Source organism: Notolepis coatsorum, assembly GCF_963971535.1.
Source record: "Notolepis coatsorum genome assembly, chromosome: 11".
NCBI lineage: Eukaryota > Metazoa > Chordata > Actinopteri > Aulopiformes > Paralepididae > Notolepis > Notolepis coatsorum.
The window spans coordinates 31,268,450-31,281,597 of NC_140175.1; the positions used below are offsets into that span (position 1 = coordinate 31,268,450).

Genomic DNA, 13,148 nt, shown 5'->3' on the forward strand with positions numbered 1-13,148 from the left:
GTTCAACCATGCCTGTTCAATCACAACCATGCCTGTTCAGTCACAAGTTCACAACCCTGCCTATTCAGTCACAAGTTCACAACCCTGCCTATTCAGTCACAAGTTCACAACCCTGCCTATTCAGTCACAAGTTCACAACCCTGCCTATTCAGTCACAAGTTCACAACCCTGCCTATTCAGTCACAACAACCCTGCCTGTTCAGTCACAAGTTCACAACCCTGCCTGTTCAGTCACAACCCGCCTCTTCAGTCCCAAACAGCAGCCTCCAAACCCTACTGGCTTGCCCTGTGACCCGTGTATACTGTGTAACAAGTACAAGAATTTACTCCGCCCGAGCACAATCAACTAATATGCAATGGGTGCCGACAATGTGCCAAACCTCCAATACTAAAAACACCATTTATACCTGCAGTATAGCAGTAGTACAGTTCTACTGTATCTAGAGCCACTACTGACAGCTACGTATCTAAGTAATCTATTCATCAAATGATTATTTCGTTAATTAATCTACGCATCTAAATGAATCATTCTCATCGCAAAAAACGATTGAACATGTATAATTTTGGTTTACTTGCATTACATTTTTAACAGGGTCTTTTTTTTAAACAAGCTTAGTGCTTCTGAATGAAATGATTATTCTAATATTCTCCTTTTGTATTTCATCAGACTAGACACTTTGGAACATTCAACTACCACTGAAATAGTGTCATTTTTAATCTATTCTTTTTTTGGAATCGATTAAGTCAATTAATCACGAGACCCTAGATAGGGCACACTAGGGCTGTCTTAAATACTTCGAAGCTTCGTTCGAAGTATTTAATTTAATTTTGTTTTGCTAAATCAACTCTGCCTCTCTTTGTTAACTACAACAAACAATGCTGTTATTTATTAAAATTGATTAAAAACATTTTTTTTATTCGAAGCTTCGAATTAAAATCGAATCTCGGCCCCGAAGCTTCGAATTCCAAAAAGCTTCGAATTCCAAAAAAAAAATTCTAGGGTCAGCGCTAGGGCACGCACACCAACACCCAAGTAGAATTGAGAAATGCTTTTAAAGATCTGACTAAACCTTTACAACCGTGTTTAAAGGTAGCTTGGTGCCAGAAGTTATGGTATCTTGCGAAACAAGTCTGTGACACAAACGGTTAAAGAGCAGTTACCACCCCCCCCCCCCCCCCCCCCCCGGTGTACAGTGGAGAAGGAAAGGGTAGAATGGCACACGATGAGACAAGTTAGGGAGAGAGAGAGAGAGAGAAATCGAAATAAAAAGAGAGAAAGAGAGAACTCTGATGATAACACGCAGCAGGGTTCACACCCACGACGTTGCCAGTATACACGCCATGTGCCTTGAATACCCGCTGCCCCACCAGGACACCCCCCAGCAGTGGGTTATTATGATAAACAACACTGGTCTTTAAATGAGCCCTTTCGCCGCTTTGCTCACAGCAGGAACCTATACATTGAGGTCAATTAGCTCCTCCCGCAGGGTGACTCAGTCCCTGGAGGAGCACGTCACCACGCCAGGCGCCAGTGAAAACCCCAGGACTCTTCTACTGACACTGACACTGAGCAGAGCTTTGTGTAGCCGGACATGTACCTGCTGCCACCAGAGTTATCTCCAACCACCCTCCGCAAGACTTCCATGCCATGGGGGTTGCATACATAAAATACACCCGAAAATAGAATTGACTGTACAAGATCAAATTAATAACACAAATAATTATTGTTTTAGGATGGATTCCTCTTTTAATTAAAGCCTCAATCTGATTATTTTTTTAATTTTCCATCTCAATGTAAAAGTAGCATTTGGGAACTTTTTAAGCCACTGTAACAATTAGTCTGTTTTACTCCATTGTTTACAAACATTAAGGATGTAAAACCAGCATTTTACCTCAACAGGAGCAAATGTAATCAAAAACTAATATTTCCCATCTGTCTAATGTTAAGTCCTTGTATCAACAGCTCATCAACTAACCTTTTGTTTAAAGCATCAGATGCAACTGTTGAACCGACTGAATTTCCTTTTTTTTGTGTGTGTGTTTTGTCCTATTTGTTATGTCCGACAATATATTTTCAGTTAGGTGTGTGTGTGTTATATTTATTGATATCCAGTTAATTATATTGATCATCACACAACAGTCTCAATATGATAATCAATCAGTTTTAGTGGTCTGGAGAAGAGTCTCAAAGTGTCTGCCAAGCCTTAACCTCCAGACAAAATCAATATAATTTGCCTCCTATACATAACACTCTTCTTACCATGCAAATTCTTACCCACTGTTTCCAAGAATGACCATTTCCATAAGGAAAGAGACATTTCCCTATTTCGTCCCTGTATAGTTTCGTCAAGTTACCAGCAAAGATTCACTTCCCGTCCCGGTGACCCAGTCTTGCGGCTGAAACATTTCTGACCTTTTGATTATTTATGGTGATTGCAGCAGTGGTTAAAAACCACAGTACATTGGGAAATGATTGCCAAGATGGCGACTGTCTCAGATTTCTTCCATTACACACAGGGGAAAAGAAACTTTAGATCTCAACAATGAATTCTTAACAAGCCAATGCCATGTTTTGATAAAGCTCAATTAAAAAGGACGGGGTACAGTCGTAATGTGACAGCAATAAAGGGATGTCCCGATACCGATTCTAGTATCGGGTGCGATACTGTGCACTTGTAAAACAACCCCAATACTACTACCAGTACTCAGTGCCATGTTTGTTCAGAAAAACACAAAGTTGAATGTTAAAAATATTATATTATTTTCAACCATCATGCTGTCTATATTTACAGTCAGAAAGTGAGGAACGTCTGATGAAAATGTTTTCAAAGTCATTGTTAAAACTGTAATGGTATTATTGAATACTACTCATATCAGTTCTCGGTATTGGCAAGTACCCAAAAGTACTAGAAATACGTAAAGGGGTATCGAGACATCCCCAGGCAGATAGCAATGACCAGAGCTTCCTCTCAGATCGAATCCATTGTACAATCTTCAACCCTGCATCAGTCTTGAACTTGAACTTGAACTACAGCAGTGGTCACTCACTGGTCATGGATCGCATGCAGACTGCTCTATATTATGCTAGTGATGCTGAATGGAGGGGGCCTGGCTCACTAACGACAGGGTTGGTTTCATTAACACTTGGGTCCACACCCGATTAGAGCTCTTTCAGCCACACCCATACAAATAAAGCACTTCTTACAATGCTGTGAAAACCACTTTGGTTAATGTTGTAATGTGGTTGTTGATGTTTTTAGATAGTGAAAAGAAAATCATCAACAAATTTCCATGACATTTCCAAAACATTGTATCATACAGTACACACAGTATGTGTTATTTTGTGGACTTGGCACGTATTAAGCAACACACTCCCAATAAATCACAAATATGACAACTCTACAATAAAACGTTAAAAATACTATCATAGCACCAAGAATGAAGCAAGCCCAGAGGGATGGGGAAGGTCCAGCTGACCCTGAGGGTGAGGGAAGCCCACCGTGGTTTATCTAACCTTGTGAAAGGAAAACCTAAAATGTACCACATGTTTTATATCTTCCTTGAATGAGATGTCCTATCATGTTGTTTCCTTGCTTAGGGGTTCTGAATGGCTTCCAAAAACCATTGTTCTCCCATAAAGGTTGTTATGAATGTGCTCGTTCAGTCATCAACCACCATGCCTCCACAGACTCCACCTGACTGCCTCTCTAAAAGTGTGCTCAAAGCTAGGGGGCATAATAGTGGAGCCCTGTCTGAAGCCATGTCTCCCTTGCTCAGGGCAGATTCACCTTTGGCCAAAGGGCAGATCCACCTTTGGCCAAATGCCAGAGGTTTATTCAAATGGCAAAGGTTAAATTGTTCAAATAGTCTATACGACCATCACAACAGTCAAATAGACAAACAAAACAATAACACAAACACGTTCAGAGGTCTGAAAGCATTTCAAATGCATTTGTTTTGGCCAGGTGTGAACACATCTCATGTAAAAGCACAGAGCACAGCGTGTGGCCCCACTGTCTGGAGGCAGCTAATGAAAGTTATTATCTCTCCCTCCACCTGGGATCATTCTGCAGGAGGCCTCCTAATGGACATCTCTAATGACTCTAGATGAGTCCATGTAATGCCAAGAATTTATAATATATATTACAAATATTTTTGTAAACGAATTGCAGTGGTTGATACAAAAAAAATACACCTGGCTAGCTCCCATCTACAGCCTAATGTAAGCGTGTGTACAAAAACAATGTCTCATTCAAACCAACATCACCAAATGAACAACTAATACTAGGGGATCATTGTAAATTATTATAAAAAGGAACACTTTGGACTTGGAAAAATACTTCAAACTAACCACATGTTATAAAGTGTGTGTTTAAGTTAGTTTAGTGTGAAGATTACCGACACAAACAGACAATACAGACTGAGCCAGGTATAGGCAGGGGCCCGATCATTATCACCAGGGTGGGCTGCTAGATGGTGAAAACAACAAAGACCGGAATAACATTTGATCCTAAAACACGCTCGGGTTGTTGGTCCAAACGGTTGTAAAAATGAATTCACTAAACCGAAACACAAACTCCACTACTCACCGGTTTCCTTTAAAATCGTGACAATTAATCGATCCCCTTCCTTCGAATTCGTAGCCAAATAATTCGCCCGGTTTCTTATTGTTGCCGTGGTATCATGTGCGCGCCTCCTCTCTGCCTTATTGCTGCAAACTAAATTCTGGGGATGTTTGTCTCCACTCCCCTTACCTGCGTAAATAATGGCTACCTTCCTTCCGCACGATTAACCCGAGAGACCGGTTTGACAGGTCGAGTTCAAAATATAACAATAAAAACTGGCTGCTGTTCGAAGTAAGACAGCAGATCAACGGGGGAAATATGTTTCACGGTGCGCCGCCGACTCCAACCTGTGGACAGGTGTGGTCACGTGACCCGCAGGTAAAGGTGTAATTGGCATACCGGCAGACAGGGGTGTAGCTGGAGATTCTGGGCCCCATGAAAGTATCTTATTTGTGGGGCCCCCCCCAATCCATGCGAGACAGTGCGCGTTTGGGGCATTTATTTATTGCTGAAAACGCATAATATGGTTTTTACCTATTTTTATTTTTATTATAATACAGGCAATTATACTTTTGAGTCATCTACATTAATGTACTTTAGGATAATAATAAAACCATATTAATAAAAATATAATAATAGTGTTCTCTGCCCCCCGGGGTGCTGGGCCCTTGGAATCATCCTAACCCCCCCCCCCCCCCCAGCTACTCCCCTGCCGGCAGTTGCACGTTGCAAGCCTTGCCCAGTCGTTCAAGTTTCAAGTTGTGTTTTATTTGTCATGTACAGTATAGGTACATGTACATTACAGTGAAATGCATGGTTATGTATGTAAAACGCAAACAATGAAGTACAAATGCAAGCGTTCGATACATATTGAAGTTTGTCATTTAATTTCACAAAGTATACGGCTAATGCAATGCTGGAAACAATTGCTCGGCCCATTTCCTTAATTTCTATATTTTGGTAGTAGGGTTGGTTTCATTAACACTTGGGTCCACACCCGATTAGAGCTCTTTCGGCCACACCCATGACCCATACAAACTAAGCACTTCTTACAATGCTGCAACGCACTTTGGTTAATGTACCGATATAGGTTATTTTTGTATACAGAGTGAAAAGAAAATGATCAACAAATGTCCTTGACATTCAGATTCAGAGTTTTTATTTGCCACATGGAATCAATACAATCAGAGTTTCTTCATACACATCTCCAAAACGTTTGGACATGTAACATTTTCCGGCCCTTCTTTCCTTTTCTGCAACTATATCTGTGACTCCCTATAAAACTGCATACATCACATTATTATTTGGAATAAACACATTTTAAGTGCCTGAGTCTACACGACGACGTTGGGAGTGTATCGTTTACTAAACGCTAGGAAATAAAATCCATATCAGCAGAGACAATACTGCATGCTCTTTGGCTCAGTGACCCACTTACCTGTAATGTGATACTACCGCGACATCTAGAGGACTTGTTTGGTAGTGCATTATGATTCAGATTCTGTTTTTATTTGTCGCATCTTTCATTGATACTGTACATGTACAGCATAAACGAGTGAAATTATCTCGTTGTGGCTCCTCGGCCTTGTAGTAGTGACGTCAATAAAATAGGACAATAGGGGGGGAAATCTATAGAAATTGCATACAAATAGTCGCAGAAACAAAGCAATAGAAATTGCATAAAAATTGCAGCAGAAACCAGATGAAATTGAATTCTATGCAATCTAATTCGCAATACACTAATTTACAATAATCACAGTGTGCGTGTAGTGTGTGCAAGGTGGTGGCAGAAACAATGGTGAGGTAGCTCTCTAGAGTCCAGACAATCATGGTTCATAATAATCATAAACATGGTTGTAGTGCAAAGCAGCAGCAGAAACAATGGTAAAAATAGTAAAAAAAAATACAATACATGATATCATATATTATACATTATATTTTGCTATACTAAATAATCTTCCTTGCCTATATTACTACCTACTATGCTAATATGTCTTTACTGCTATGCACTCAACACTGCAGCACCCATGTTGTAGAGTTGTACCCTTCCTGCTGACCTGTTGTACATAATAATAATAATAATAATAATAATAATAATAATAATAATAATAATAATAATAATAATAATAATAATAATAATAATAATAATAATAATAATAATAATAATAATAATAATAATAATAATAATAATAATAATAATAATAAAAATAATAATAATAATAATAATAATAATAATAATAATAATAATAATAATAATAATAATGATCAGATTCATATAGCGCTTTTCTTAATGCTCAAATACACTTTACAAAACAAACAATACAATACAATACAATACAGTTTTAGTAGAGAAAATAAAAAAATAAAAAAAAGTTCAAGGGTTGAAAGCAAGGGTAAAAAGGTGGGTTTTGAAGGCTTTTCTAAATGATGAGAGGGTGTCTGCATGACGGATATGGTTGGGAAGGACGTTCCAGAGGATGGGGGCAGCTGCAGCGAAGGTGGAGGTGAGCATTCGAGCAGCAGAGTTTTGGACGTATTGTAGTTTATTGAGGATTTTGGTGGATGTGCCATACAGAATGCTGTTGCAGACATGCAGGAGGAAGGAAAGGGTGGGGTCGAGAATGATACCTAAGTTGCGGACGTGGGTGGAGGGGGTGACAATGGAGCCGTCGATGTTGACTGAAAAATCCTGGGTGGGGTGGGTCAGGGAATTTGGGCCAATGATGATTAGTTCAGATTTGTCACAGTTGAGTTTCAGAAAGTTTTTTTGCATCCATATTTTAATGTCAGAAAGGCAGGTGATGAGGGTGGAGTGGGTGGCAGCAGTGATGGTCTTGTTGGAAAGGTAGAGCTGTGTGTCATCAGTGTAGCAGTGGAATTGGAGGCCATGTTTGCGGAGGATCTGTCCAAGTGGTAGAATGTAGACAGAGGATAAAAAGTAGGGGACCTAGTACTGAACCCTGGGGGACTGGGGCTTGGTGGGGGATTTGGAGTTGTTGGTGTGTAGATGAATTGGTGTCTGTCAGAGAGATATGATTCGATCCAGGAGAGGGCAGTGCCAGTGATCTCAATGGTGGACTGGAGGCGAGATATGAGGATGGAGTGGGTGATGGTGTCGAAGGCGGCGCTGAGGTCAAGGAGGATGAGGATGGAGAGGGAACCAGAGATAGCAGATAGCAGAATGTCATTGGTGACCTTTAATGGGGGGGACAAGGCCAGTGGACAGAGAGGAGTTTATGATAGTAGTGATCAGGGGGAGAGAGTGAGGGGAGGCAGGCCTTGACTAAGGGGGAGGGGATGGGGTCCAGGATGCAGGTTGAAGATTTCATGCCAGTCATGATGGTGGATAGGTCGGATGCTGTGATTTCAGAGAAGGATGAGAGTGGGGGATTTGGAGGTGGGGGGAGGTCGGGTTCCAGACCAGAGACAATGGAGGTGGAGGAATTGGCCAGTTGGTTGTGAATTGTGTACATTTTTGTTTGAAAGTGAGAGAGAAACGAGGTACATTGACCGACAATGAATGAGTTGGAGATGGTGTCCATGGGTTTGAGGAGTTTGTTTATGGTGGAGAAAAGTGTGCTTGGGTTGTTGCTGCCAGATTCTATGATGGAGGAGTAGTGGGAGGAGCGTGCGTTATTGAGGGCTTCTTTGTAGTGTGCTGTTGATGGAGTTTGTAGGCATCTTTATGGACAGTGAGACCGGTTTTGTTTACAAGGCGTTCAAGCTGATGGCCCTTGGATTTGAGATGATGGAGATGGTCGGTGTACCAGGGGGCAGAGTGGGTGAAGGAGACAGATTTATTTTTTAAGGGAGCAAGTTGGTTGAGACAGGAGGTGAGAGTGTGGTTGTAGGTGTTGACCAGTTCAGTGGGGGAGAAATTCTGGATGAGGGCGGGGTCAGGAAGGGTGTCGGCCAATAGGGAGGAAAGGGAGGGGGGGTGGATGGATTTAAGGTTCTGGAAGGTTATGGAGCGCTTCTGTTTCACAAGGGGGGTGGGGATGAGAATGTCCAGGGTGATGGCGAGATGGTCATAGCTGGTGAGATTGTTGATGGAGAGTCCGGAGGTGCAGATCAGATCCAGAGTGTGTCCTTTGTTGTGGGTGGGAAAATCTACATGTTGGGTGATGTTGATTTTTTTTTGAATGTCGGAGTTCAGTAGGTTTGGAGTCAGCCAAGTCAATATGTATATTGAAGTCACAGAGTAATAAAATGGATGGGGAGATGGCACAGAGTTGTGTGAGGAACTCTGACAGTTCAGAGGGAAAGGCAGGGTTTGGGGGGGGGGGGGGGGGGGGGGGGTAGATGACTGCAGTAACCAGGGGTTTAGGACCAGACAGTTTAAAAATAAGGTGTTCAAATGAGGAGAGGGCCGGGATGGTTATTACAGTTGTTTTGATGTTTTGGCGATTAATTGTGGCAATACCACAACCAAGCGTATGGTAGCGTGGTTTATCCAAGTACAGTAGGTGTATCCGGGGGGTGAGGTCTGGTTCAGTGAGAAATATTCTTGAGGTTTTTGCCATGTTTCAGTAATGCATAGAAAGTCCAGATTATTGTCCATTATAAATTCATATACAATGAGGTCCTTGTTATTGATGGACCGGGCATTAAACAGAGCAACTTTCAGAAGTGGTTGAGTTTGAATGGGCTGTGAATGCTTTTGCCAGGGGGCGGAGGTTTAAAGCATTCACGTGTGGGTTGTACTGATGACGTGTCATGTTGTTGTGGTCACAGAATGAGGAAGTGCGGGAGCTGTTGTCAGACCACAGAGATGGGATGTTGTTTGGAGAACACAGAACAGAACTTGTAAGTCACTTTTGATAAAAGTGGGAGCTAAATGACTAAATGTATATATATATATAGTATTGACTCAGTACAGTGAGTGAGTAGTGGGCAGACAGGCAGAAGGCCGTTAGGTTATTTGTTCATGAGCGTTACTGCCTGGGGGGAAAACTGTCCCTGAGCCTGCTGGTCCGGGCCCCGAGACCACGGTACCGTTTACCAGATGGCATCAGCTGAAACTGTCCACAGTTGGGGCCTTTGATAATCTTCCGGGCTTTGCTGATACACGGTCTGTTGTATATGTCCTGGATGGAGGGAACCTCACATCCACTGATACTCTGGAGAGAGGAAAAGGAGGAGAGGTGCTTTCACTCAATCCTGAACCTTGTTGGTCTGTCCATGTCTGTCTGTCGGTCCCCACAAAAATCAGACCAATCAGAACTGATGATTTTATGGACATCACACTACAGAAAGTTGGATGATGTTCCACTGTCAAACATTTCTGCCCAAAGAGGAAGTAAACAGGTACTACCTGTACTCATAAGTTCCCCTTAAATAATAAAAACATTTTCATGGTGTCTGTTGTTAGTCTGTTTCCTTTTCTGATAAATACATCACTGCTTGCTGGTTCTCGGCTTCATATGTACCACTGCATAATTCATAAATGTTCAGACAAGCGTAATTATTGGTTATTTGTGATACTCTGTAAACACCCAATTCAATTGCTGCATTTTCTGTCAAACTGATTTGGTCACAGATGTCCGGATTTGGACGGCACTTGGGGCATAGCTGTTTGGCAGGCTTGGACATGCAGGCGTAGAGGCAGCTCTGCATAGGAGTGTGAGTGTGACATCACACGTTGAACAGTAGACCAATCAGAGCTGATGAGAAAGTGCCTAGCACCCATACCCCCCCCCCCCCCCCCCATTGAAAGTGTGATTGAAACATTTGTTATGCTTTTTCCCCCCTGCATGTAATGCTGTGAATAAAGATGTGAAAACAAAAGATCGACCAAACACCATTACACTTTCAAAGAAAGAACAATCAGGGCGGCTAAGTGGCGCAGTGGGCAAGGCGCTCGCCACTAACGCAGGATATGCTGGGTTCGAGCCCAGCTCTCGCCATTGCTTCCGGCTTGGCTGGTCGTTCATACTAATACAATTGGCAGTATTAGGGGGTGGGAAAGCCGGTGGGTGGGGATCGGACGTTGTGGACAGCGACTCCCACAGGTCGGTTGGTGCGCCTGTACAGCAGAATCAGGAAGCAACGGGGGACGAAAGTCTTTCTCCGGTCTGCATCCCCTTAACAATTGTATGTATTGAGCTGTACTGTACTGTACCCATTCTGCAATCTGTTAATAAACTTTTCAATCAATCAATCAATCAATCAGCGTGAGCCTCCCACGCGTTACTCCTCGCCGCTGAGAGATCACGCTGTTCAGGTGAAAAGATGCGACAGCTGCCTCCTCGTGTATCGGAGGGGACACGTGATGCAAGGCTTGGTCCACATTGCAGCCGACCAGTGGGAGGCATGGTCTAACAACGTTCGAGACAGGGGAGGGTAGAATTGGATAATACGAAATTGGGATGGGAGAAAAATAGAAAATGGGGAAAAAAAGTAGATAAAAAAAAATAGAAAGAACAATCATTATTTTTTTTTGATAAATTCTTTCTCCCCCCTTTTTTCCGTATTTTTCTCCCATACCAATTTAGTTGTTATGCCAATTCCCTTCCTGGTCGTTGTGCGCATTTTCCCCCCTACTGTCGGCCTGGGGAGGGAGAAGACTACCACATGCCTTCCTCCGATACATGTGGAGTCAGCCAGCCGTTTCTTTTCACCTGACAGCGAGGACTCTCATTGGGGGAGTGTAACGCGTGGGAGGATCACACTATCTCCCCCAGATCCCTTCCCCGCTGAACAGGCGCCCCGACCGACCAGTAGGAGTCGCTGTTTACAACGACCAGGACACATACCCCACCGGCTTCCCACCCGCTAACACTGCCAATTGTGTTAGTAGGGACGACTGACCAAGCCGGAGGTATCGCTGACAGCTGGATTAGATCCCAGAGTATCTGCGGTGGTAGGCGAGCGCTTAGTCCGCTGCACTACCCAGCCGCCCAAGAACAAGCATTCTTAACCCTTTCACTGCCACACGACAGAAGGTTAGCCCTTTACTATCACACAACCGACAACGATGCTCCATCATTAGCATCATTAGCTCCGCGGATGCGGATCAAGCTAATGATGCTAATGATGGAGCATCGCCGGCGGTTGTGTGATAGTAAAGGCCTAACCTTCTGTATTGTCACAGTGAAAGGGTTAACCGGCTGTCATGTGGCAGTGAAAGGGTTAATAAGCTTTTCTTTCATAAACACTGACGGTTGTGAAATGCCTGAGTAAACATAGGTGTGTGTCCTCTCTTCACACAGAGCAGGATTACTGCCGCCATACTACTATTTTTCCCACCATTCAGGGCCCAGCGCAACCCACTGTGGTTTCTCTGATTTTCCTTGGTATGTGCTTGGTATACTTGATTTTAAAGACACATTTGCGTGCGAGGGCTGTGTATGATGTAATCCTATCCTAAATCCTATCCGAGATCCTTTCCCGCCGTGATCTCAACGTAACCTTCTCGAGTGTCGCCATGTTTTATGTTCATGTTGCAAATCTGGATAGTGGATAGTTCACAGGGAAGATATTCTTCTTCCGTTGGCTTAGCTGTTGAGAGGCAGCGTTTCTCTTCTTGGCTATCACTTCAGTGAGCTGTGAGCTCTGTTGGTTCAACCAGAATGCCTGTATATCAATGGAGATAGTAGCGGCGCAATTCTGAAACCCAACCAATGCCTAGCATAAATTAGCCTGGCTGTAAAGATGAGTCTAGTGTGGTTCTATTGAGTCCATTTTCATTCAGATATCTTGAGAAGTCAAGGGACCCCTTTGATTTAAGCTACCATGACATGGCTGGTACATTTGGATTCAATTAAGATGTGCTATCTTAACAAATGAGCCCACTAGAGCCGGTTAATCAAACTAATAGCTTGCCAATGGGTAACCAAGGGCAACAGCAATCTACAGTATGTCCCCCAACTGGTAGGCAGAGTTTCCAGTAGCCAACATGCCGACTGGCCCTATAGCAGCGAAAATTAGTGGTGTGTTGGAGCGATTGTGGTCTCAATTTGTTCTGTACACACTCAAAAATATTATTAATAATGTATGCAAAGTATTTAACTTTTTTCTTTTGCTATCATCAGAAAAAGTCTCAGACACACAAACCTGAAAGTATTGGCTTGAAATCTATTGTCACCTTCACCTGGCATGTCGTGCTGCGAATGGAGTGGCCCTCAAGACCCCTCCGCTCTGCATCTTCTGGCTGCCTCAGACCCACTCCTATCCAAGCTCCGGGGGGGTCATCAAAGAGAAGCCGGCTATTCTCTGTCCTCGCTCCGCAATGGTGGAACGAACTTCCCACCACAGTTAGGACAGCCGAAACCCGACCAATTTTCCACTGTCGACTAAAAACACACTTCTTCAGTCAATATCTGAAATAAAAAAAGCAGCCTATATTGCTATGCTAATACTATTGTATATAAATATGTCTTTACTACTATGCGACTGTAGCACCCAAGTTTCAACACTGTTCGACAAACATTGTTACTCAGCTGAAAGAGTTTTACCCTTCCTGTCTATCTGTATGTCATGTATGTCATATATATGTTATGATGAATTGAAAATGTAATGTAAAATGTAAACAAGACGAAAGTCTTTCTCTGGTCTGCATCCCCTTAACAATTGTGTGTATTG

At 42.8% G+C, this 13,148-nt stretch overlaps 1 protein-coding gene across 1 annotated transcript in view; it reads right to left on the reverse strand.

Annotated features, from left to right (window-relative positions):
• atp8b1 (ATPase phospholipid transporting 8B1) overlaps nt 1-4,849 on the reverse strand; it is a 66,320-nt gene extending 61,471 nt beyond the window's left edge. Inside the window, exon 1 of the mRNA XM_084325117.1 lies at nt 4,590-4,849. The gene's annotated coding sequence lies outside the window, so the exon portion shown is untranslated. The remainder of the gene's footprint in view (nt 1-4,589) is intronic.
• Between the last annotated feature and the right edge of the window lie 8,299 nt (nt 4,850-13,148).